This window comes from Pelmatolapia mariae, linkage group LG4, assembly GCF_036321145.2.
Source record: "Pelmatolapia mariae isolate MD_Pm_ZW linkage group LG4, Pm_UMD_F_2, whole genome shotgun sequence".
NCBI classification, from domain to species: Eukaryota; Metazoa; Chordata; class Actinopteri; order Cichliformes; family Cichlidae; genus Pelmatolapia; species Pelmatolapia mariae.
In genome coordinates, this window is record NC_086230.1 from 24,889,682 (window position 1) to 24,915,936 (window position 26,255).

General features: G+C 39.9%; 1 protein-coding gene and 1 pseudogene across 1 annotated transcript in view; both read right to left on the bottom strand.

Moving 5' to 3' along the window:
• Positions 1-1,979: 1,979 nt before the first annotated feature.
• Positions 1,980-24,361, bottom strand: LOC134626771 (DNA (cytosine-5)-methyltransferase 1-like; annotated as a pseudogene).
• LOC134626351 (DNA (cytosine-5)-methyltransferase 1-like) overlaps positions 2,180-26,255 on the bottom strand; it is a 39,343-nt gene continuing 15,267 nt past the window's right edge. The window contains exon 36 of the mRNA XM_063472089.1: positions 2,180-2,230. The gene's annotated coding sequence lies outside the window, so the exon portion shown is untranslated. The remainder of the gene's footprint in view (positions 2,231-26,255) is intronic.

The window sequence follows — 26,255 nt, forward strand, 5'->3', positions numbered from 1 at the left end:
AAAAGTTATATTTTTTACTGTAAAACCCACAAACATGTTTAACGAATCATTTTCATAACTTGAAATGCAAATAGAAATTGTACATTTCTAAAAATTATGCACAGGTTTTGCAAACAACAAAGTTATATGGTACAATTTACCTAACAAAGCAGCCAAGGCCTCAGGCGTTTTTTATATAACCATTTAAATCTATTTACAATTCAATTCAATTCAATTTTATTTATATAGCGCCAAATCACAACAGCAGTCGCCTCAAGGCGCTTTATATTGTACAGTAGATACAGAGAAAAACCCAACAATCATATGACCCCCTATGAGCAAGCACTTTGGCAACAGTGGGAAGGAAAAACTCCCTTTTAACAGGAAGAAACCTCCGGCAGAACCAGGCTCAGGGAGGGGCGGCCATCTGCTGCGACCAGTTGGGGTGAGAGAAGGAAAACAGGATGAAAGACATGCTGTGGAAGAGAGACAGAGGTTAATAACAGATATGATTCAATGCAGGGAGGTCTATTAACACATAGTGAGTGAGAAAGGTGACTGGAAAGGAAAAACTCAATGCATCATGGGAATCCCCCGGCAGCCTAGGTCTATTGCAGCATAACTAAGGGAGGATTCAGGGTGATTTGGTCCAGCCCTAACTATATGCTTTAGCAAAAAGGAAAGTTTTAAGCCTAAGGCTCTCCCTCCCATTCTACTTTTAAATACTCTAGGAACAACAAGTAAGCCTGCAGTGCGAGAGCGAAGTGCTCTAATAGGGTGATATGGTACTACAAGGTCAATGAGATAAGATGGGGTCTGATTATTTAAGACCTTGTATGTGAGGAGCAGGATTTTGAATTCAATTCTGGATTTAACAGGAAGCCAATGAAGGGAAGCCAATACAGGAGAAATATGCTCTCTCTTTCTAGTCCCTGTCAGTACTCTTGCTGTACAGAACAGAACAATCAGCTGTGCTGCATCAAATAAGAACGCACACAAATTATTTGTGCCACTCCAAAAAATAGTTTGTGTTCAGTATAAGACAGAAGAGAACACCACAGGCCTAAACCCTGCAGGTCTGACAGCAGGAGGTGGATCAGTCCAGTTTTCCACGTGGGAACAGCGTTTACACTGGAATCTGCCTTTTATGGCTTTTTTGGAGCAAATGTGACATTCAGCAGTATAACTGACACACAATACAAAACAATAACTACACAACACACTAACTACAGCCTCCAAATACGCTAAACGTCACTAATGTCTCACATATGAAATCTCTCTCTCTCTCTCTTTCGCTCGCCCGCTTTCCCTTGCGGGTGTCACTCCTAAAACTTCCCCTTCTCCCTGAACAACCAAGTGCCACATGTTGCCATATCATTTTTTTCATTGGCTGACATGGTAAACTTTAACACCAATAGTGAAGGGGTGTTTCTTTTTTTTCCACTCGCAAGCGGAGAGTGTTTGCTAGCGCTGTCCGTAGAAAACGCCGTTTTTACCGCTATAAACACCACTGTTTTGTTCAGAAAACAAAAAAAAAAAAAAAAAAAAAAAAAACATCGCGTGTATTTTTTTTTATCATAACTCTGGTTTTACGTGGTCCATCGACAATTCAAAAACTGGATCTTGTAGCTGTGTCATCTTAAATTGGTCATGTGATTTTGACACGGCGGTGCGTCTGTCAACCCCAGAGGGTTAAAGTTGAAATATAGAGGTAATATCAAAAGTAGTCAAAAACGGCCAATTATACCCCTGGACCCCAGAGGGTTAAACAGTTTTAAAAAACAAACAAACAAACAAACAACAAAACAAACTTTTCATCTAGTGAAAACATGCATAGTTTTAAGATTCATTTACAAAATGCTTCAGAATTGAAAGAGATGAGGTTTCTCCACCACTTGGCACTTCTTTCTTTGATTGATCTTGCTGTAAATTTACAACAATGAAAACTACAAGTAGAATTTCATAAGATTTATTTGAAATATTACATATAAAAACTACATACAATTTATCCCACATTAGGTGAACATTTAACAACAACAGCAACAACATCATGATTAAAAGCACATTTAAAACTCAATGTGGAATGGTACTACATAGAAAGTCCATAGCGGCCACTTGGTGACGCCATTAAATCGCAACTTATTTAAGAGAAATCATTTCACCAGCATCAGGATTTGCAGAAGTGATGATTCTTGATGAAAACTGTACACGCTTAATCAGAGAGCTCCATCTTCTCTTGTTTAATGTTCTCTGTGGAGGAAAAATAAATAAGTTAAAATTAATTAATTTTAAAAAACAAAACCACACACTTTAATAAGGATTGTTGCATTCAAATCTTAAAAGATAATCATGCAATTAAACAGAAAGTCACCTGATGCTTGTTCTTCCTTCATCCTTTCTGTGATGCACCTCTTAATCTCAAGCCCAATGGCCCTAGAGAGCGGAGAGGGCACAGCATTTCCAACCTGGAAGGAAACAGAAGCAATTACTTGGCAAGAAGCAGGGAGAGATGTTTCTGGGCAGCTCATGAAATTCAGTAAAGACATCTTCGTTTTGGAACTGCAACTAAGTCCGAATTTGAAGATAAAGGCCAAAATGACAAGGCCAAAAATGAAAATGCTGCTTATTTTTGTTATCATTTATGTAACAAACAAAAATAATAACACATTAATTTATCCTCCATCACCTAAATTTGGTTACATTTTAGGCAGAGATCTCCCCCTCCCCCCAATGTTCAGCACAAAGTTACGCCGATGGCTACATTCCTGCTAAAACGTCTCTGCAGGCCTGACCAAGTGACATCTCCTGAAAGATAATCGTCATCCTTCACGTGACTTGTACAATATTGTGACTAATACTCGCAGCAAAGTCACTGTTGCTGCTCTTACCCTCTTTGTAGCAACTGTAACCACATAAATTTCTCAGGGATTAATAAAAGTATTCTGATTCCAGATTGTACCTGTCTGTGTTTGTCCAGGATGTTTCCAAAGAAGCGGTAGGTGTCAGGGAACCCCTGAGAGCGTGCACACTCTCTCACACTGACAACTCTGTGCTGCTCAGGATGGAGTACACAGCCCTGTAATCAAGAGAGCCTAAGGTCAGTTTCTTTCATTTAAGAAGTGTAAACCATCTCCTGAAACACATATTAGCTTAAGACTTAAATGCAAGTACTCTGATATTTTTTCACTCCTATATTAAATAAATTTGAAGGACAATTAATGTAAATCCAAGTAAACTAACTGAAATGCTTAATAATAATAATAATAATAATAATAATAATAATAATAATAATAATAATAATAATAATAATAATAATAATAATAATAATAATAAATAAAATAAAATAAAATAAAAAAAAAAATCTTATGTACCTGCTTGCCCATTGGTTCAGGATTGGTGACTGTTGTGCTGAAGAAACCATCCCATTCCAACCTGCCATAGAGTCCTGCCCAGTGATTGTGGCGATTCCCAGTGTGGGGCAGACACCAGGGGATCAGGGTATTAAACTGCCTGTCTGCAGGGTCACAAGGCTTACCTAAAAAGACATATGCATGGAAACTATAAGAGATGTATCCCAGATTGGGATTTAAGCTCTACAACTTTTTTTAAGTCCTGCATACCTCCTGCACAGGTGGAAACACCTCTGAGTGCACCAGTGCCGCTACGCCCATTCTTCTTATCATGATGTGTGTAACTCAGTTTCTTAGTCAGGGTGCCATCCTTCAGTCGGACCTCGATGTTGGGCAGATCCCTCCAGTCGGAGCCTGGAGCCAAGGGGATGTAACGCATCCGACCCTCAACCAGTGCACTCATATCCTGTAATGCAGATCAAGGCGCAGTTAAAGTTTTTGTGTGAAACAACAACAACGACAACAACAAAAGAGCTTGCACAATGTCGGCGAAAGTTGATGACTTTAGACGAACCCACCTAAGATAGGAGACAACAAGTGAGTTCTTGAATTTGGAGTAAGTGCGAGAGTTGAAGCGGTTCATCCCACTGAACCCTTGACAAGGAGGCCCTCCACACAGCATCTCCACATCACCCTTCTGAGGCAGCTTCTGACCAAGAGAATTTGTTTTCTCTCCAGACATGACCAACTTCAGCAAGATGTTGCAGTCCTCAGTGAACACCGTTGTGCCTGGGTTGTTCAGTCTGAAGGCCTGTGCTGCTGGCTCCCACATCTCTATAGCCCAGAGGGTCTCCGAGATACCTAAAGGCAACAAGCAGTTACGTTTTTGTAGTGCAGTCCAAAAACAAACAAACAAAAAAGATGATCTGAAAACATTTTGTGAGTGGTATGCAACATTTACCAGCCTGGTGGAATCCTTCAGAAAGTCCACCGCAGCCAGAGAACACAACTGTCACGGCGAGTGAGATGAGCCGTGTGGAAAATAAGGGAGGATCCAAATGCAGGCACTTGTACAGGTGAGAGGGTGGTTTATTAAACACAAAAAGAAAAGGACAAAACAGCAAACGGGACCGACAACTATCTAAACTGAGAACAACTAAACTACTGACACAAACCAGGACCTGAACATGAAGGAGGATGAGAGCGGGCGGAAACAGATGACGGTTGACAGCAGGGAAACACACAGAACGAAGCAGGGTAGATACACAGACGGACCAGCAACTACAATGACTGAAGACATGACTTAAATACACAGAGAAACACAGGGAGATTACACACAGGTGGTGGACACAGCTGGGAGTAATTAATGAGACGAGACAAGAGGTAAAACTGAACACACTCACATGACGCAGACCTTCACAATAAAACAGGAAACAAGAACACTACACCAAGACGCAGACCTGACACTGAGAACAGAAAATGACACATGGAACTAAACCCACACAAAACATGAGAACACAAATCCTAAATACCAATAAACAGAAACATGGAACTCAACAATAATCATCATCACCATCATCACAAAATGAGGAAACAATCCAACACCAAGATAACTGAAACACAAAGTGCCAGAGAAACATAAAGAACAATCCATAATGCAAAAGTAAACCAAAACATAATAAACTCAAAATACTGGGTCCAACGGACCCAGAACCGTGACAACATCCAATGTGCGATACTTGGGCACTTTAGGTTTAGGCTGTGGCTGTGAGTCCGGCTGTTCCTGTGCAGCTGAAGCTTTTCCTTTGCCTTTACCTTGGGAAACCAAATTTAATACATTAGGATTTCAGAGACTACTAAAATCAATTTTTGAAGGAAAAAATAAATACAATTTCTACCTTTTCCTTTGCCCTTCCCTTTTCCTTTATGGACAGTTGAACGAGCATGATTTGGGGGATCCTCAAAGCTTTTTGCCTTTGCATTATAGGCCTGTGAAGGAGGCACATGTATGAAAATAAGACTGCAGTTTCTACACTGAATTGAAGACATGCTCAAGACTTTTCCAAATAAATGTTCCAGTATTAGACAAAATCTACCATGTCAACTGTTTTTGCTTTCTTCTATTCATGTGGGGTTGTCGTTACAAGAAATTGTTTTAGATGAATTGATAATCAGAATCACAAAGACTTTCTTTATCCCCAAGGGGCAATTAACATACAACAGAGCAGCATAACGTTGAAGATAAGAACAATAAGAACAGGCAATAAGAGTGAGATAATAAATACACAGAATATACAGTATATGTTGTTTTAAAAATACACAGTTTTAAAACGCTGTCAAAAACGCATACATTTCAAAACGGAGCTCCCCCATGGCAGTGTGGACACTCGAAAACGCAGATTTTCTAAAACGATGATGCATTTTAGTCATGTGATGAAGTCATGTGACCAATTAAACAAAGATAGCGGAGGGCATTACACAGCAGTTGTTTTGATTGCTCTCAATTTTGACAGCCCTAAAAAAGATTATTATCAGTTTGTACATGCTCCAGATAGCTTTTCTTCAAATTCTTTAATTCTCATTGACTTTTGCGCATGCGCAGGACTGGAACGTAAGCGTTTTGGGCCGTTTCAATGTGGACGCTCAACTCTGTGGAAGCGACTGAAAACACTAGTCTGGACGCAGAGCGTTTTCAGACGAAAACGCCGTTTTCAAATCTATCCGGGCTAGTGTGGACGTAACCTAAGGGCCTGTGGGCTGAAAACCTGTGCCAGAGTTCTGACAGGCAGGCCAATGATTTTAGAGTACACTGATGCAGAGTGCTGCAGTGCTACAGTGTGCTGCTAAATCGATGATTAGGGAGTTTACAGCAGAAAGGAAGTACTGTAGCTCAAGAAAATAGAAGCAGTCAGGTCCAGCACTGGAGTAGTCCTGGATGGATTCATTCAGGTCCTCTGCATATTCTACCTGGCAGCGGCCAAGTACATCACCCATGTTTACGGTCACTTCTTCATCACTCCAGTACAGCTGATTGATGCCTGTATGGTAACTAGCTTTGACACCTTTGTGTGTTGGGTTTCCCATTGCTACGCCTGTGACAGAAGATCTCCTTGATGCGCCCAACACGGAAGGGCTCAGGAGCGTCCAGGTTTAAGCCCTTGATGTAGTCTGAGGACTTCCTGCAATACTCTGGATACAGATCCTCATCCACATCGTCTTTCCTGTGGGACCGCTTCACTGGACTGGCTGGCTTCACACTAAGAACCACATTGTTATAGAGCAGACCTTCCCAGAGTGTGGGGTCCGCCCCCTAGGGGGGGCGCAGAGCCATTGCAGGGGGGGCGCGGCATGAAAGAGGGGGGGAAACAAAACGCTTGGACACTGCTAGCACGGGGCGGCCACAGAAACGCAAAGCAGGAGATGAAGCATCGCTGAATATGTTTCCAAACCGACTTCATTCTAAGCCAAAGACTAGAAAATATGATGAAGCATATCTGCCCTTTGGCTTCACCTGCACAAGTGTCGAGGTAGGTCTCCCCTGCAGAATTGGTTTTCCCTGTGTCGGGAGCAGCGCTGGGCTCTCCAAATCACAGACTAACAGTATCCCACAGCTGTTTATGTTTTTGAACCCATTTTGCACAGAGAGACATTTTTTGAAAAATGTATTGATAGCAATGTTGAATATTATTACACAGGAAAAAAACAACTACACATAAAAAATTACACCGTGACGACTCTGCCTTTGTAAATGGAGGGACAGTAACCTGTAAAACCTGCAGATAGTCAGATTAACAGTATTGTGTCTCTATCTGCCATTCTGCAATTCATCTCATGTAAACAATAACGTGGCGCACAGCGTGACGTGAAAAAAGGCACATACCTTTGACGTTGCGTGACAAACTCTGTATTCCTCGTCCACGCGTAAACGCAAAAAAGGAGTTTTAAAAAATCTCCGTTTTCGGTGATTCGAAACGCCATTTACGTGTGGACGGAACAGCTGCGTTTCCAAAAATACCCGTGCAGGTGTGGACGTAGCGTGAAAGAGTTAGTAGTTTATTTTATTACTACCTGTAATTTATTGCAGATTACTTGTATTTGCTTAATTTTTTACCAAATGTTTGAGGTGTGAAATAAACCGCAATGGAGCAAAATATGGGTGTGTGTGGTTGGAGGAAACCAAGAGGATCATCGGCTTTCATTTGTCCGGGAGGGAAACAAGTCGAGGGCGAGCCCCTCAACCCCGGACCTGGGCCCGCTGAAGGTTGCCAGGGATTGCCAGATGCAAGTGGACTTAGATCAGAGGCTATTTTTTCCCACAGAGATCGTAACAACTACTCTGCGACCAGACTTCGCCCTTTGGTCTAACTCCCAAAAATTTGTTTTTTTCATTGAGCTGACGGTACCATGGGAGGAAGCATTTGAGCGTAAGAAGCTGCGGTATGCCAACTTGGCAGCTGAGACAGAGGACAGAGGCTGGAAGATCAAGGTGTGCCCAGTGGAAGTGGGTTGCAGGGGCTTTGTTGCCAGTACAACAGCAAAACTGCTCAGAGAGATTGGGATCAGAGGACAGGCGCAATGGCAGGCTATAAGAGAACTAGCTAACACTGCTGAGAGGACCAGTCACTGGCTATGGCTAAAAATGGCTGACACCACTTGGGCAGCTATGGCAGTCAGCTAACCACGAAAGAAAAGAAAATATTCCCCTTCCCCCTCTCTCCTCTTCTCTCTCCTATCTTGTCCCTTTTGTCTTACTTCTCTCTATCACATTTTCTATCCCTTTGAAGGAATGAGGCTCCATAAATGCTAAAGAGGTAAGTATTATTTCTCAGTAGCAGTGAATAGATAGGAGAAAATAAACATTAGAAAACTAAACAGCAGAAAAAAGAAGAGAAATAACAATTTAACATAAACCAGTGACACACTCCGGGGCCTGATCAACCCTGGCCGGGCCTCCTTGGATGAGGGTGTCTAGTGATAATAGCCGAAACACCCGATGAATCCAAGGTCCACTACTGACGATGTGTCCCAAATCTTAATATGATAAACTAGATTAGATCTCTAATCCTCCCCAAAAATGGCAGATTAGCTTGGGTAAAAGACCAAAAGTTGAGGCACACAACGATGCTGCTGGTAAAGTTTCTGGGCTGCCGTTCCTCATAACAGCCAACTCTCGCCATTTAAACCAATGCATTATCAGGGACTACAACATCTAGTCCTTTACTGAATCTAAATAGTGTTAGACTGTACATGTGTATTCATCATTCCACAGGTCTGAATAAAAGTAACACTCACCTGAAATTAAAAGCCTCAGGGAGAAGATAGACGCTGTCCCCCACCCTGAACTGTTCTCCTTTAAAGCAAGCCATCGCATACAAAGCCTTTGTGTCCCGGTCTTCATTCTCCAGGGGTTCAAATACATGAGGCTTATCTTTTTCCTGCCACAGAACCTGAAGATGAAAGTAGGGATTTAAAAAGGGAAATAAAAATAAATCAAGGAAAAGATCATGAGCAGTATAAATGAATGTGTAGCTGGTGCTTACTTGAATTTGCATTCTTCTGATGGAGACGTCTTCGGAGGCATTTCAAACCTGGCATATTCTGTGTCATACCAGAACTGATAGAAAAAACTCTTCCCGTCATCCTCAATCACCTTGAGGTCAACATCCACATCACCCTAAAATTACAGTAGCAACTGTTACATGAAGAAAATTACAATAAAAGCAGCTTCAGATCTTTCTAGCCCCTTTAAAAACTTACCTCCATAAACCAGTTGTTCGATGGGGCCTTATACATAACATTAACCTTTCCTTGGACATAACTGAGCAGCATCGAGTGGATCTGAAGTCTCGCCAAGCACCGTGTCTATTCCACGAAGGAACCAGTGGGCATGAAACATCTTTCCATTATTATCCTCCCACATTGACGTGATCCTAAGAAGGAACACTGCATTAGATTTGAGACCCTCCACTTGATAAATGTTATTATACTATGTCTGAAACGCTTACCTTGCCAGATACAGTGGAATGGATGGATCCTCTGATGAAACTAAGACAGTCTCCTACCTCCAGCAGTTCATCATTCAAAGAGACCTTCCTGTAGTATTGCTTCTTCCCTTCAGTCTGAAAGGAGTTAAAGATGAATATTTTCATATGACCACTGCTGGGAACTTATGCTTCTTTCTTTTGGCATGAGGAACCTTTTTAGGCTTCTCCACAGGAACATCTTCCTCCTCAATGTTTTCATCATCTTCAGCCTCCTTGACTGGGGCACCTAAACAGAGAAATGGATCGTTTAAAGAGATTAATGCGACTGCAACACCAAGCTGTATATAAATGTCAAGTCTGTGTTGTATCTTCTCCCTTTTTGCTTGAAATAATACATGCAGGAAAATCGGTCAACTTAACCGACATGTTAGCTGCATCGTGAACAGTAGTACCAGCAACACCTAGTAAAAAGCACCTGCAGTGACAGGGGCGAGAAACAGAAAGGTCTAATTAACGTGGTAAGGAAATAATTAGATTCAAGGATCATAATCAAGGATTCAAGTAAACTGAATGTATACTCTGACCACTAGTCACTCCAAATACCTAAAGTGTGACTTTTACTTTTTCACATGCTGATAACTCAATAACAACGGGGCCATCCTGGTTAAAAAGAAAAACATTCAATATTAATAATTTAAAAAATGAATATATAGATAATATTTGTATGCATGATATTTTCTATTTATGTGTGGAGTACCGCCCTCTCCATCGCAGTCCTAACGGAAACCCGTAAGCAGACTGACACATGCATATAAATTCGGCTTTGGGAGACGACTGCCAGGTCGTCCGAATTCTCAGCCCACATCTCTTTTCTTTCTTAAGTCAATGTGAATTACCACCTTTAAGTGTTTAGGAAAAGGACAGGAGGTACACTGATAAAAGCTATTTTGGAGAGAGGTATATATAATCTATGCAAATCATGTAAAATTTACTCTATTATTGCACTCAGCCGAAGAATTATAAAGTAATGGGTTAATTATACCCTTTTCCTAACAGTAACAACATTACATTAAAAAATGCAGTAAAATATACCCCCCAAACAATGAGTCTTATGTTCCTAATTGCGCATGCGCCAGACCGCGCTTTTTGACCAAGCGGGACAGCAAGCAAATTCTGGGTCCTTTTTCCGGCTTCCAACGAACCCAATCAAACCACAGAAGTGAAGGTAAGCTATAGATTACTTTTCGCAAACAGGCCTACATGTAATGCTTACAGCTGCTGACACGTGTACGCAATGTAAATTTAAAAGCATGTTTGTGGATCCCAAAGTGCGACTCATGTGCATAAAAAAACATAACAAATGGAGCAATTCCAACGCGACCTTTGCACTTTGAGTGCTCAGACCCTAAAAACGGAGTTGGTGTAAAACAAACAATGCGCTACATCCGAAAGATGGGTTCCGTTCTCCGTTCTGATAACTTTAACAAAGACCGCAACAGAAAAAATATACTTACTTATGCACGCAGTAAAGATGAAGAAAAACACAGTGCTTTCACCAAGTGTGCAAAACCCACAGAAGGAAACTAAAAATAAAGCAGATCCACCTAAACAGCTTTTTCTAAATGTGCGCACACTCGTGCGCTGCTCCGTTCGTTTTCTTTCGTCAGGCGGAGAAAGCCTACCGCCCGTGGAGGGAAATGCAGAGTTGTTTAGAAGTTAACAATTGCCCCACTTTCTGGTTTGAACAAGCAAAATTCTAAGTATTCTATAGAAGGTTGTGGTTCATGCGTTATATTACACGCAATAAAAATGTTTTTCATTTGCTGTGATTTTGCAAAATAATTCCGCCCGAGCATCTAAAGACATGAGTGAAATCATACTTAGATTTTACTCATGTCTGAACTGCGAGTCAGAGTTAAACTCATTGATTTCTCTTTGTGTTTGGTGAAAACTAAATAAATAGTTGGGTTTAAGCAGTGTGTGTGGGGCGGGGTTAGGTTCGGTTATCTCCTTTTCATGTGCATCCTGGGTCTTAGCGGATGCAGTCGAACAACCCTCGTTGTTTAAAAGTCCTCCTGCCAGGGCATGGGTTACCTACATGGGAGGAGCATGATTCCCCCAGAGGCCAATAGCCAATCAGAGTGCGCACCCGTCCTCTCCTGGCTGTGGCAATTAAAAGTGTAGTCGGAGAGTAACGCTGCTGCGGGCAAGTTATGGACTTAGGCAAGTGTGAGTTCATAGAACCAGTAAGTCACAATGGGAACATGTTTTATTTCTGTTGCAGTTAATGTACCAATGTAGACACCTGTGTATTACTTTGTGTGTTAGCAGCTATGCTGTAATGAATAAAGTAAGTAGCAGCCTGGCTCCACAGGATATTCCTCATTTCTAAGTTGGTTTCAGTTGTTGTGGAGAGTTAATGTTCACACAGAGTTTACCTGATGGAGTTACTGCAGTATAACAGTATAACAGTGTCTGCTATAACACTCGTCATTTTACATGGAGTTACTGCAGTAATTCCATCAGCACATATGCGCACATATGTGCTAGCATACGAACTTGTTCTTGTTTATAAAGCCTGCATAAACATGGTGAGTGAGCAGTTGTGTCCACTAGAGGGTGGTGTTGACTCACAAATGAGGGAATTAGCCTAAAGTGATTATTGTTCTGTGTTCATGCCATCCTGTTGTGTTATTATGATAATCCTTTTTTTGGTATCTGGTTGTGTCCATGTGCAATCTGGTATGGTGCTTTCTGTAATACTGAAATGTGAGAGATGCTAAACAAGTGAGAAAGATGTTTATGTTATTTCTTATTTGTATTAATTGCAGAACCACATCCTTACTTGCCAGCGAGAGTGTGTGTTCGATGTGGGCTCGTGGTAAATAAAGTTTAAAGGAACAGTACAGGATCACGTTCCCGAGATAGTGGTCCAGGGCGTCTGCTATAACACTCGTCATTTTACATAGTGTCAATATTTAACATCAAATATTAAAAATGCAGCATCAAAACATGTTGTCAACCAAATAAATGAATGAATAAATGAACAGGATGCTACAGTCTGATGTGATAACATCTGTAACAAGTCCAATCCTCTTGTGCCATCACTTCTGCAAAGATCCAGGTGATGAAATGGACAATAGGCTGTTGGACTTTTGCAAATGTGCAGCAAAGATAGTTCAGACGAGGGAAAAGGGGACTGTTTTGACAGCAGTATGTACCAGTGATGCAAAATGAGTCAGGACATATGCCTAAAACAAAGTCTTGTGTGTGGAAGACCGGAAGAAGCTAAGATTAAATCTGATAAAGGGTTGCATTTATAAATACATTTACACTCACAATGTTAGTCGTAAGCAAACTACTGTTTACTGTAAATGCTTAAAGAAAGCTGATGAAATAATGCTTTTTAATTTTTATTTATTTATTTATTTTTTTACATTTTTGAAGCATGACTGGACCAACCACCCCCTGAGCATGCATTCTTGCAAATTTCCCCTTACACTGGTACTCATGAGGCAGGTTGTCCTTGGAGATCTGGAAAACTTCAGATCTTCCCCTAAATATTACAAAATGTAAAGAAATCATATAATCATAAGAAACTATTTAATTTTGGCATTCTCTAAAGAAAATAAGATCTCCGACAAATACCATCATGACTAGTAGCTATATAAATAACAGTTCAGTTTGTTGATGGGTCACATCAGATAATGTATAAACAGTTCATGTTAAAATGTCTTTTTTTTTTCTCTTAGTCAGGCATGTAGGATGGATTTGGGTAGAATTAATAAAATAAACATTACATTAAAAAAGCTGAGCTTTAGCTTTGCCCTTTAACTCAATGAAGGACAGTTCCTCTGGCCTCTTTTGCTTATCAAATAATTTTTTAACCACTGATTGATTGTTGTACAAGCAATCGCATTTCTGGAACTTTAGTCATGGAAATATGTCCTCAAACTGCTGATTCCTCCTTCCTGCCTTTTTTGTTTTTGTTTTGTTTTTTTTTTTGCCTGTCCCGTTTGGTTCTTTTGCCATCAGAATTATTGTCTAAAGGCGAAGAAAGATGCCCAACGGATTTACTTTACCAAATGAACCATCCCAGCCTTGCCGTAATGGTCTATTTGATTCACCTTTTATTGTTTATTTTATTTTATTTTCACTTGTTAAATACGGGACAGACTTGACTGGGGAAAAGAAAGGGGAGAAAGAAAGAGGGAAAGAAAAACAGTGGGGAAGAGGGACGGGGATAAAGGGCAAAAAACAAAAACCAACAAAATAAGCAGACAAAAAATACATATATCAATCACCTGGATCACCAGTTGAGAAAGAAAAAAGAGAAAACAAGCAGAAGAAAAAAAAAGAGCAGCATAATAAACAACATCACGATGATCTACGGGAATATAACAGTAAATACTAAATATTAAACATTATTGTGCAGCACGTAAGATCGACAGCGCACAGTGTGCTTTGAGGTAAGAGCCAAAAAGGGTGTAGTTTGTGTGTGTGAGCCCCCGTGTGTACACCTGTGAGCATGAGCGCGCTTGTATTTAAAAGGTTCCTTCATTAATGATCTGCTAGACCAGGGGTGTCAAACTCAAATACACAGTGGGCCAAAATTCAAAACTGGATCAAAGTCGCGGGCTAACATTAATATTCATTGAAAAAAATCTTCCTCCAAATATTACAAGGAATCTTTTTTATGAACTCAAACAAGTTTTGCTGAAAAACTGAATATGGAACAAGCAAAGTTATATATATAACTTATATAAACGTATATATAACTTGATATTGCACACACGCAAAATCAAAATTCCAATTAAATAACACATCAGTGGAATTTATTTCTTAAATAAAAATTGTATTTGCAGCCTTCTGAATTTAATTTTATCATTTTATCATTTATTAAATTTTCATCATATTCTCCCACCTGTCCAGAAAGCTCCTGTTTTCTGCCTTTCCTTTTGCCATTTTGGTATAGGTAGCATGGCAGTATTTGCATGGTTGCTATGACTATGGTCAACAGAGGACAGGGTGCTAATGGGTCCTGTCGTGACTGACGGGCCAAAACACCAACAGAGCATTCTGGGAATTGTAGTATTAGCAGTACATGCACTGTATAATACTGGCAGGCCAGCTCTAATAGTAATTTTGTATGGCTTCGCGGGCCAAATGTAATTAGGCTGCGGGCCAAATTTGGCCCGCGGGCCAGAGTTTGACACCTATGTGCTAGAGGGTGTGGGGAGCCACAGCCCAGTCCTCCAGGGCATGAAGCAGGTATGGAGGAGAACAAAACTCCAGACATCCAGAGGCCATCAGAACACAAGAGACCAAGGAAGACCAACAGAGGGGCAGCCGCGCCACTGTCCCAGAAAGAGCTGAGGAGAGCCCCAGATGAGGGGTCACTCAGCAGCTGCGGAGCAGAAGCCAGGGGAGGTTGCAGTGACGTGCCCGTGAGCTCCGCTGGCAGCCAGCTGTGCCAGAGTGACCGAGCCCCAGGCCGAGAGGCCGAGGGCACCCCACCCCCGAAGTGGCCCGAGCGAGCCCCAGACTCCAGGCCCCGACAAGCAGCCACCAAGGAGTGAGCCGGTGGGTACCTGGACGCCCATCCCCGGACACAAAGAACCACCAACGCACCGATGTCTGAGGGCGTCTGCCACTGGCAGGGGAAGTGGTGGGGGGAGATAGGCCTCCATACCTTGGAGGGCCTGAGATGTCCCTAGAGAGGTGGCGTCTGATACCCAACCTGACATATAGACACAGACAAACAGGCACACACAGATACAAACATCCATTCCCACCCTCATGCTCTCATATGCAATTACTCAACACTCACCCAACGTGTAGACAGACATAAAGAGACACTGTACACACAATCACACTCCCCAAGCGTACTCTAAGCTCCAGGTCTAGGTACCCTTGCCCCTGGAGGGGGAAACTGCACCCAGACCCAGGTAGTGTTATCCTTTTCCCTGGGGTGGGGAGAAGCAGACCGCCCCGACTCAGCAGCAGCAGGGAGGCCCCACATTCCAGACCCCAATCGGACGGCCAACTCCTCCTCCTAGCCCCCCCGCTCCAACAGGCTGCAGAGAACGGGGGTGTGTGAAGACTCCAAACCTCCCTCCGCCCGCTCATATGTAGTGTTGATGCATGTGTGTTCTAAGGTGCATTTAAAACCCAGGAGGGCATGGAGCTACCTTCCAGAGAGCAGCAGGTAAGCGCATAGCCCCTCCTGATAGCCCTCAATGTATATGTGTATTTAAAATTGAGAGGTGGGCAACGACGCCAGGGGGGAGGTTGTACACCCTGTACACCCGACCCCACCACAGAGAAAACTGCACCCACCCCGTCATCCACTCATCTTCCAGACTACACAAGACAATAGACACCCATGCTGAGAACTTCCTCCACCTCTCCTATATCTCCCCCTTCTGCAGAGTTAGTTCCTGAAGAGAGGAGACCTCCTGCAAGATGTAACAGCCTCCCCCACCACATGTTAAAATGTCTTGATGCATGCTCAATCATCTAGGTAAGTAAATCTCCAAAAGTTGATTCTGTTCATCTGGACGTAGCGTTTTGTGAGAGAAACGTTTTTCATGTTAATCATTTGTACCTCATTCAAAGCTGCAAACTCCATGTGGGCCTTTGCAGTTTCAGTGTTAGGCATCTATTTGAAGGAGCTTATGTAAAATGAATGCGCTGCCTGGAAGATGAGTTCCACAACAACATTTTAGAGATACTATAGAGATAACTAAGTAAAAAGCAGAACAGAAATAATACTTCCCTATCACTGCAAAACAAAAAATTAAGAACTGCATCATGTTTTTACCGAGTTACACAAGAAAATTAAATATAAAGCGGATCGACCTCAACAGATGTTTCTACATTTGTGTAGCTGACCCCCACAATGTTGTTTCCTTTGGCTTTTTGGCACAGAAAAAGCTGCCCCTATACAAAGAGCTGCAGCATGGTATACATGAAGTGAACATTGAAATGGATGTTGATTCGCAAGCAAACATCCTTAGAAACTCTGCATGCAGTGTGAACATTCAGTAAAGATGTCTTCCTGTTAGTTTGACAAATAAAACCACAGAGGCGCCTAAAGGCAAGAAAAAAGTCACATGTGGTTTGTAGAGTTATAATATTTCAACTGCAAACAAGTGAAAAAGCTTAACTGTAAAATGAGTTTGTCATGTTCTGCTTTCATTTTCAAAAGACTGAAAGATGATGTTCTGGAAAAGTTACAGACTTTACCGAATATTTACACAAAAAATAAAATGGAATGATAAAAGTAAACTCAAAGGCATTTCTCTCAAGGTCACATTCAGTTTCATCCACATGTCTGGAGGGTTCCCCAGAGAAATCATGAATTCAGTCCACAGTAGAGATCAGTTTATGAGTGAGAGTTCCAAAAAGGTTTACAAATCCGTCACTGCCCCTCTCCTTGGTGGGTTCCCTGAAGCACCACGAAATCCAAAAACAAGTCTCCAGTTAACCTGAATTCATGGGACTGATTCCAGAATCATCCACAGACTCTACTCTCCAAAAAGAAACTTTCCACAAATGAAGGTTTTGCTGGTGGACATGTGTAACCGGTGTGTTCCTGCGTTGTGTCTGACAATGAAAGGCAAAAGAAAGAAAGACCTCCAAGTCATTAACTTGCCGGCTCCAGCTCCTACAACCAAATGCAAACAGTAGGGAAGAGGGTTAGCTCAACCCACCACAACTTCCAAGCTAGCAAGAATTATCTATTTATGCTAGCATAGACTATAACACATATGTGGCACACACACACTACACATTTACTGCATCTAGCAAAGACAGGCACAATGATGACAATAATTGAACTAAAAAACACACAATCAGAAATATCAGGGTGGCTAAATAAACATTATATGTGTGTTGTACAGTGTTGGGAAAGAAATGACACCAACTTCTCCCACAGGGGAATTGTAGCAAAGGGGAGAGGCCAAAGGGGTACCCCATATTTATAGAGTTGCACCAAAGAAGAAGAAGAAGAAGAATGAGGAGGGGCGCTAACTGATAATGAACATAACTACAGGCCTGGAGGTCCTAAAAGTCAAGTATAAAAGAAACGGTTTGGGGTCTAGAACACATTTTGTGTAATTATAGCAATATGTAATCTGTGACCCGGTTACACATGAAACAGGATTCCTCACACATAGCCAGCTGACTCCCCATGAATTTTGACCTGGAGGACAAGGCAAACTGAGTGAGGCAGAGAATCAAGCAGGACCATGATCTCAAACACAAGAAACACAGCCAAAAGAGTCCTACCAACAACACCGATGCAAAGAATAACAGATCGAGTGTGAAGATTTCTCGATTAGGATTTCATGGGACCTAAAACTAAAATCTGTGTTTTCACTTTTTTTTTTTTGAGTATATTTATTGAGATTTTTTGATATAAGGAAAAAAAGAGACAAAAAAAAACCCCAAAAACAAAAAAAAACAACAACAGACAACACAACAGCAAGGGCAAAAACACACAAATAAGGCAAAAGATTACACTGCAAATCTGTGTTTTCATGAGTGGGTTTTTAGCTTTTCCCATTCCATTTCCTTTATGAATTGCAGAGTGATCATGATTTGGAGGATCTTAAAGGCTTTTTGAAGACAGTAGCAGGGTGCTTAGTTCACCCACTTCTTCATAAGCTCTTCAGCATGAATTTATTTTAAGCGGGACACTGTAACAGATTTTTTTAAATATTAGATTAAATATCTTTAAATTCCCCCCTCAACCTTCCTTTTTCACATTCAGTGTTCTTAATGACAAACACTTACAATAGTTTCTTTTTCAAGAACATTTTATTGATACGTTAGACAAATGCAATTAACTCATATGTCGTAGTACATTTGTTGCAGTAATTATGGAAATTAAAACAAATGAAAACAATTTGTAGATACAAAAAACTAACTGAAAATGTTGTTGTTTAGGACAGCAAACTGGATGAATGGAGCTACAAAGAAAGCTGATAGCTGAGCATGCAACCATTCAAATTTGTTTTATACTGGTACTGATGAGGTAGGTCATCCTTGGAGATAGTCGCCTTTCTTGCAAGAAAATGCCCCTCTCTGTGTCATAAAAACTAGACAAGCAAGGAAGAGCAGGAGTACGAAGGCCACAAGTAGTCTGACTGTTCCTGCGATGATTGTTTGATGTCCTGTGAGAGATGGGAAACTTTGTTTCAGAAAATAAATAACATATCCCAAAATAAAGATTTAAACAAACAAACAAATTAAGCTCCCAGCAGTGGTCCCAGGGGGTGTACAGAGAATCACAGCGCACAAGACTATAAGACATAATTAGAAATAAGTATATAAAGATAAGGAATATAATGAATTAACTGCAGAGAACTTATGTGGAGTTTCACTGACAGTAAAGTATTTAATAACTGTGCCCTGATTATTTGAGGCGGTGCAGGTATAGACCCCTGGAAACTCAGATGATGGAGTCAAAATGGGATGATTCACACCTTGATTCTTGTACATCTCTTGTGCTGCTTGCAAAAACTACCAGACATATGATGGCACAGGGTTTCCGCTAGCATTGCAATTTAAAGTCATTTTTTCCCCAGCCGGAAGTTCAAGGGTCTCGTTTGAAGCATTTGTGAAGGTTGGTGAGTCTGAGGACATGTGAAATCAAAATGCACACAAAGAAAAAATATGAAAATACAGTACAAAAAGTTGTAATGGTTAAATTAAGATCATGTTAAAAACTCACAGAGTACAGTCACATTATGAGCTTCTGAACGCACTGGAGGAGGATCTTGTTCCTTTGGCCACAAGTTCAACTTTGCTTCACACCTGAACTCAGCTCCATCATCGTCTCTATAAGCAGAGTGAGGACAGATGACTTACTGACGGGAGATGGACTGGACTCATCAAATGTCTCAGATTTTATAATAGCATTTCCTTTGAGCCAAAGCACAGAGAGAGATCTTGCTGGTGCAACATTAGCAATGTCACACTGTATGTGATACTTTTGCCCTTCCTCCACTTTAGTTAAGCTATAATTCAGAGACACACTGTCTGGCATTTCTGTGACAAAAAGAAATAAAATGAATTAATGTTATTCAGTGACCAAATAATAATATTGACCTACTTAGACATGTAAGGCTACTTACTATAAACAGTGACTGGTAACACTTTTGTACACTGATCACCATCATGGGAATTCACATAACACATTGGTCCTATCTCCCACACTGGCACAGAGTCAATTCTTAAGACAGACCTTCCCAAAGTGTGGGGCCCGCCCCCTAGGGGGGGCGCAGAGCCATTGCAGGGGGGGCGCGACATGAAAAGGAAAAATCATTTGCATTTTAAGGTAATTTTTTTTCACCAGCCGGAAGTTCAAGGGTCTCATTTGAAGCATTGGTGAAGGTTGGTGGGTCTGAGGACATGTGAAATCAAAATGCACACAAAGAAAAAAATATGAAAATACAGTACTAAAACTTGTAATATTTCAATTAAGATCATTAAGATCAAAAATGTATAATCACAGATTTTGAAAGATATTTTAAGTGGACAGAAAGGATTACATTGATTTTAATATTCATACAATAATCCAAACACATGAAGATACTTGCAAAACAGGTAATTTCTTTATTTTATACCTAACCACTTTGTAAATCCTGGTGACTACAGTCTTTTTACCAGTATGACTAAATATTTTATTTATTTATTTTTAGAAAGAGGGGCAATACATATTAATGAACATTTTAATAAATGTAAATATGCCAGATTATAGCCTTGGGCTAATTTCCATCTGCAGACCCTCTGGCAGGTTGGTGTTAAACACAAGTTAGTAAAAACATACAGAGACACTATTTACAGGTCATGTGACAAGGACAAAAACAGTCATCACAGAACAAACAAATGACAAGAAGAATGGACACAGAGGACAGTATAGATAACAATAACGGAAACACATCAGTTATATTGCACAAACCCCAGTATTGCGCTCACCCATTACACTAACAGTTGTTTCCCTTTTTGTAATACACTAACTCTTTTTCCTGTCCAATATAAAGCATGATTATTAAACATGATCACATGTTTGTGTATCCCTCAGCTGCCCTTTTAAGTGACTCTTAAAGATGGGTAGACTTGTACTTTCCCTCACTGACAGTGGAAGACTATTCCAGAAGCTCACTCCCTGATATGACAGAGCATTCTGTGAAAAGGTGGTCCGCCTGAGTGTCAATTCACAATCACCTCTAACAGTGGCTCGAGTCAGTCGAGACCCGGCAACACTGCTAGACTTTTGTTTAATAAAATCACTCATTGGTGGAGGCGCCAGACCATGTATAACTTTGTATATTAGACAGGCAGATTTAAAAAATTTGAAATTAGTAAAATTTAAAAACTTGTATTTATCTAAAATTTGACAATGATGATATGAAAAAGGTTTTTTATCTAATATTTTCAATGCTCTTTTGTAGCATACTTCGATTGGTCCAATAGCAGCAGAGCTCGTATAGGACCAACTTGTAATACAATATTCAATATGAGCCAGTATCATAGAATGCAGGAATGTAATCGCTGCTGTGTCTGTTAATGATGTGCGGATATGTCTAAAGTTCTGTATATTAACATTTACAGTTTTCACTACTTTTTTAATATGTTTTTTAAAGGATAATTTAGAGTCTAGTAGCACTCCCAAATACTTAAATTCCTCAACATTAATTAATTCTTGTGCACCCAAGCAAACTTTTACTGCAGCCACAGCTGTTTTAGGTTTACTAAAAAACATTGATACGGTCTTTTTAAAATTAAGGCACAGGCATGAGTCATTCAGCCATTTTTGTAAATCATGTAATGCCAGTGAAAGCTGATGGGCTGCATCATCAGCAGTTTTGGCTTGTGTAAAAATTACTGTATCATCAGCATACATAATCGTGTCCACATTTTTGCACACATTAGGTAAGTCATTTACATAAAGTGAAAATAACAGGGGGCCTAGAATTGAACCCTGGGGGACACCTTGAGTACAGTAAAGATAGGGTGACTTGCTATTCTTTATTTGCACGCTTTGTTTTCTATCTGATAGATAAGACTGTATCCATTTAACAGTGTGATTACTAAAGTTAAATGTCGACAGTCTAGACAAGAGCTTAAGATGATTCACAGTGTCAAACGCACGCTTGAAATCAAGAAAAACAGCCGCAACATAACTGCTCTTGTCTAAGTAAGATTTCACTCTCTCAACAAAAACACAGACAGCCGTTTCAGTTGAATGAAGAGTGCGAAATCCAAATTGCATAGGGTGCAAACCCGGATTGGAGTCATTAAGATGTTTGATGATAGAATTAGCAACCCACTTTTCTGCTATCTTTGAAAAGATAGGGAGTATGCTAATAGGTCGATAATTAGCAGGGTCTGTTTTATCACCCGATTTATAAATTGGTGTAACTTTTGCCACCTATACGAGGCATAAAAACACAGAGATATCGGAAATCCCTTTTAGTACTGAAACTAGAACACAAATGAATACAAAAAAGGTACATTAAACATTAAACTCAAACACTGGGTCACACGACCCAGTATCATGACAGGCTTATAACATTGTAGCCTGTATTTGTACTTGTATGTCAACTGTAGCCACAGTTTTATATTGCTAGCCATTAATTATGGGACAGTGCACTTCAGGTCATTTAACTGAGTAACAGGAAAGGAATGTAATACTTTCTTTGTTAAGTAATTAATTAACGTACATGTACGTACCCTAACCCACGTGCATTACTTTTAAGAAAAATGAGTAATGTGTAGCAACCCCAACAAAATTGTTATAGCATAACATCCTCAGTTTAACCAGTACATTTTTATAACAGTTTAACAAGACCTCTTTTAGATGAAATGATCAAATCATAGAAAATAATTTTTTTTTTAAAAAAAGAGTGAATGTTACCACCTTGAAATGACTTACACTAATTCCACAGCTGTGTGCAAAATACATGTTTGTGAGCATGTTTAGACCCAAAAAAACGCAATTTATTTCCATTAATAACAGTTAAATTGATGAATGGAGTAGTTAAAACCAGAGTTTTCCGATTTCAGTGTTTGTCCCCTCTCAAGAAATGGGGATGAAATTAAATTAAAAAAAAAAAAAATCATATCCAAATATGAGTTTTTTATGATTACATTACAACAACAGATTACAACAAAACACACTTACTTATCTAAGCATTGAAACTGCTCAAAATTAAGAACCAAATCAACTTTTTACCAAGCATGCATACAAGGAAATTAAAAATAAAACTTTTCTGTTTTGTGGTGCAGAAAACAAGTCAGCTCATTTCCTGATTTACACATTTAAAAATATGTGTATGTGTATGTATATATGTAAGCGTGTATGTGGAAGTGTGTGTGTGTGTGTGTGTGTGTGTGTGTGTATGTATGTATGTACGCATGCATACATGTATATATACACATATTTGTATGTATGTATGTGTGTGTGTGTATGTTTGTATGGGTGTATCCGTAAGTTTTGCAGGGGTATGTATAACTTGTACATATCTTTCTTGTGTAAATGTAAATTTGTCTGTGATTGTGTAAATACTTATGCTATTGTGTACTTCACACACATGGAGAAACGCCAAACAGCCTTTCATTGTTCTTGTAACAGTGACAATAAAAGCTATTCTATTCTATTATATATCTAAAAGTTGTAAAGATGTGTGTGGATCATACATTAAATTGAGCACATGAAATGATGTGAACATGCAATAAAATGTCTCACATTTCCTGTTTTCTGAGAGAGAAAAACACAGGCTTGTCTAAAGACATGATAAACATCACAAGCGGTTTTCTAAAATTAGAATTAGAAAGTGTTTCAGTTGACAGTCAGAGGCAAATTTGTTCCTTATTTCTGTCCAGCGAAAAGTTAAAATAAATGAATAGCTGAGGATGAAATCTGATTATTAATCTGTTGTGTTCATACACATGTTTACACTCACAGTGTTGCTGTTAAACACACTTCTGCTAGATTAAATTTGTTTGTTTAGACAGCAGTCTGGATTAGTGGAGCTTTAGCGATAGCTGACAAGATGGTGCATTTTTTCAGCTACAGCTTTGAACCAAGCATGGACCCATTCAAATTTGTTTTACACTGGTACTGATGAGGTAGGTTGTCCTTGGAGACAGTCAACTTTCTTGCATGGAAATATGCCTCTATGTGTCCTAAAAACTAGACAAGCAAGGAAGAGCAGGAGTCCGAAGGCCACAAGTAGTCTGACTATTGCTGTGATGATTGTCTGATCTCCTGTGAGAGATGGGAAAGTTTATTACATAAAATCAATCGCAAATCCCAAAATAAAGATTTAAACAGACAAAGAACTGCCAAGAACTTACGTGGAGCTTCAGTGATGATGAAGTATTTGGTCACGGTGCCCTGGCTGTTTGAGGCAGTGCAGGTATAGACCCCTGGAAACTTAGATGATGGAGTCAAAATAGGAAGATTCACATCATGACTCCTGTACCACACTTGTGTGAAGTTTGGGAATTGCCAGTGGTAGGATGGCACAGGGTTTCCTCTAGCTGTACAATTTAAAGATATTTTGCTCCCAACTGTCATTTCCAAATTCTCATTTGGATCATTGGTGAAGGTTGGTGGGTCTGAGGACATCCAATCAAAATACAGACAAAGAAAGAAAGCTCATTTTTTCAGTATGAAATCTTGTGGTGATTAAATTAAGATCATGTTAAAAACTCACAGAGCACATTCACATTATGAGCTTCTGAGCGCACTGGAGGAGGACCTTGTTCCTTTAGCCACAGGTTCAGCTTTGCTTCACACCAGATCTCAGCTCCATCATCATCTCTATGAGCAGTCAGAGTGAGGACAGATGACTTACTGACTGGAGATGGACTGGACTCATCAAATGTCTGAGAAGACAAGATCTTATTTCCTTTGAGCCAAACTACTGAAAGATTTCTTGCTGGTGCAACATTAACAACGTCACACTGTATGGCAAACTGTCGGCCTTCTTCCACTGTACGTAAATTCTTCAAAGACACACTGTCTGGCATTTCTGAAAAAGAAAATAATTTAAAAATAATAATAAAATGACTCAAAGTTACTCAGTGACTAGATAATAAAAAATGACCTTCTTAGAAATGTTAGACTAAGTGAAGGCTACTTACTATAAACAGTGACCGGTAACTCTTTTTGACACTGATCACCATCATGGAGATTCACATAACACATTGCTTCTATCACCCACTCTGGCACAGAGTCAATTTTAAAGAGAAGAGAAGAAACACCCAGTGTAAGGTCCACTGGTCCATATGGAGACTCCCAGCCTATTCCTTCAGTCTGGTCAGATGATGAGGTGCAGTTTGCTGATAAGGAGTCTCCAAATCTCACCACAGCTCTAGGAGGGGTTATGTCTAATGGACATGAAGTGCTCACAAGCTTTCCTAAAAAATAAATAAATAAAAATAATACAGGGAGTAAGGGACTTAAGGCGTGTGATGAGTTTCACTCTGAGTTAGGTGAATGTTAATGTGAGTGCAAATGGTTGCCTGTCTCTCTGTGTCAGCCTTGCGGCAGACTGGCAATCTGTCCAGGGTGTACCCTGGCTTTCGCCCTATGGCAGATGGGATAGGCAACCCTGATAACGATAAGTGGAAGAGAATAGATGGATGGACAATATTGCAACCTGGGTGGTTGTAATATACTGATATATACTATAATAACATACTATACTTTAGGGGACACCTCCCATTTAACTTTCAAGAGTGGTTTGATTTTTAATCACACTGTTCATAACTCTGGAGTTAATATACACAGACATATTTATATTGTAAAAATCATAAATTTGTCTGTGTTCCTCTGTTACAACATTCATAGCTTCACTGATACTTAACATAATGGAAGATCTGGAGGTTAAGAGATAATGATGGAGCTACAGAGGCCTTGAGGCGCAAACTAAATGTCAAAAGTGAGATGAAACGGTGAAATACTTTTTTGTATAAAGAATAGGTCATACTAAATTACATTAAAACATTTTTTGAAAATCTGTAAATATCTGAAAAAGGATACAGGAAAAATTATAGATAAATAAAAACAAATAGACTAAAAGTAAGTCCTAAAATAAAATTATAATGTCATTTGGTCAGTTTAGTCTCTAAAATAGTTTAGCTGCTTTAGAGTTGCTAAATGATGATCCATTTACTAAATTATTGTTATTTAGGGGAAAAAAACCACAATTTCTAGCATATTTTGGATTGAAGACTTCAGGTCTAATGTCCAATGACCTGCAACTTAGTAAACAATAGGACAATATCTACAATATAACAGCTGCTAGGCTTTTTTGTTTGTTTTTAAAGGCAGCAGATTTATGCTAGAAAGACTCCAAGTGATAAATGCTAAAGATTTTAGATAGCAGATTTAAATTAAACTGATAATCCGAGGAAGTAAAAAGCTTATGACAAGTGCTAACGCGCTGATGTGGTTGAAGGTTTTCTCCTGAAGAGGAACTGGACGTTGTGTTAAAATATAATATGATAACTATATAACAAAGTAACAAGCACAGCAAAAATAAGCAAACAAAACAAACAAACAAACAAACAAACAAAACAGACCCACCTGTGCATGCAATTAAGCAGCTGAAGATGAAGGGCCACATCATGGCTCCAACAGATGTGTTCACAAGTGCATCAAAGTTCTGAACTTTCCTCCGCTCCTCCTGAGACTAACAGATGGATATTTTGGTAGATGCAGATACAGTAAGTCTTCTTCAGCCAGTGGCAAATCTATTCTAGTCTGTACTGTTCAAGAAAAGAGAAGTCAGAAAAGCCATACTAGTCTTGTGAAGAAAAAACAAAAACAAAAACCAACTTGCGGTGTCTGTTGTTCCAATTTAACACCAGCAATCTAACGGTCCCTCTGAGAATACTCACACTTCTGCAAATCACAAGA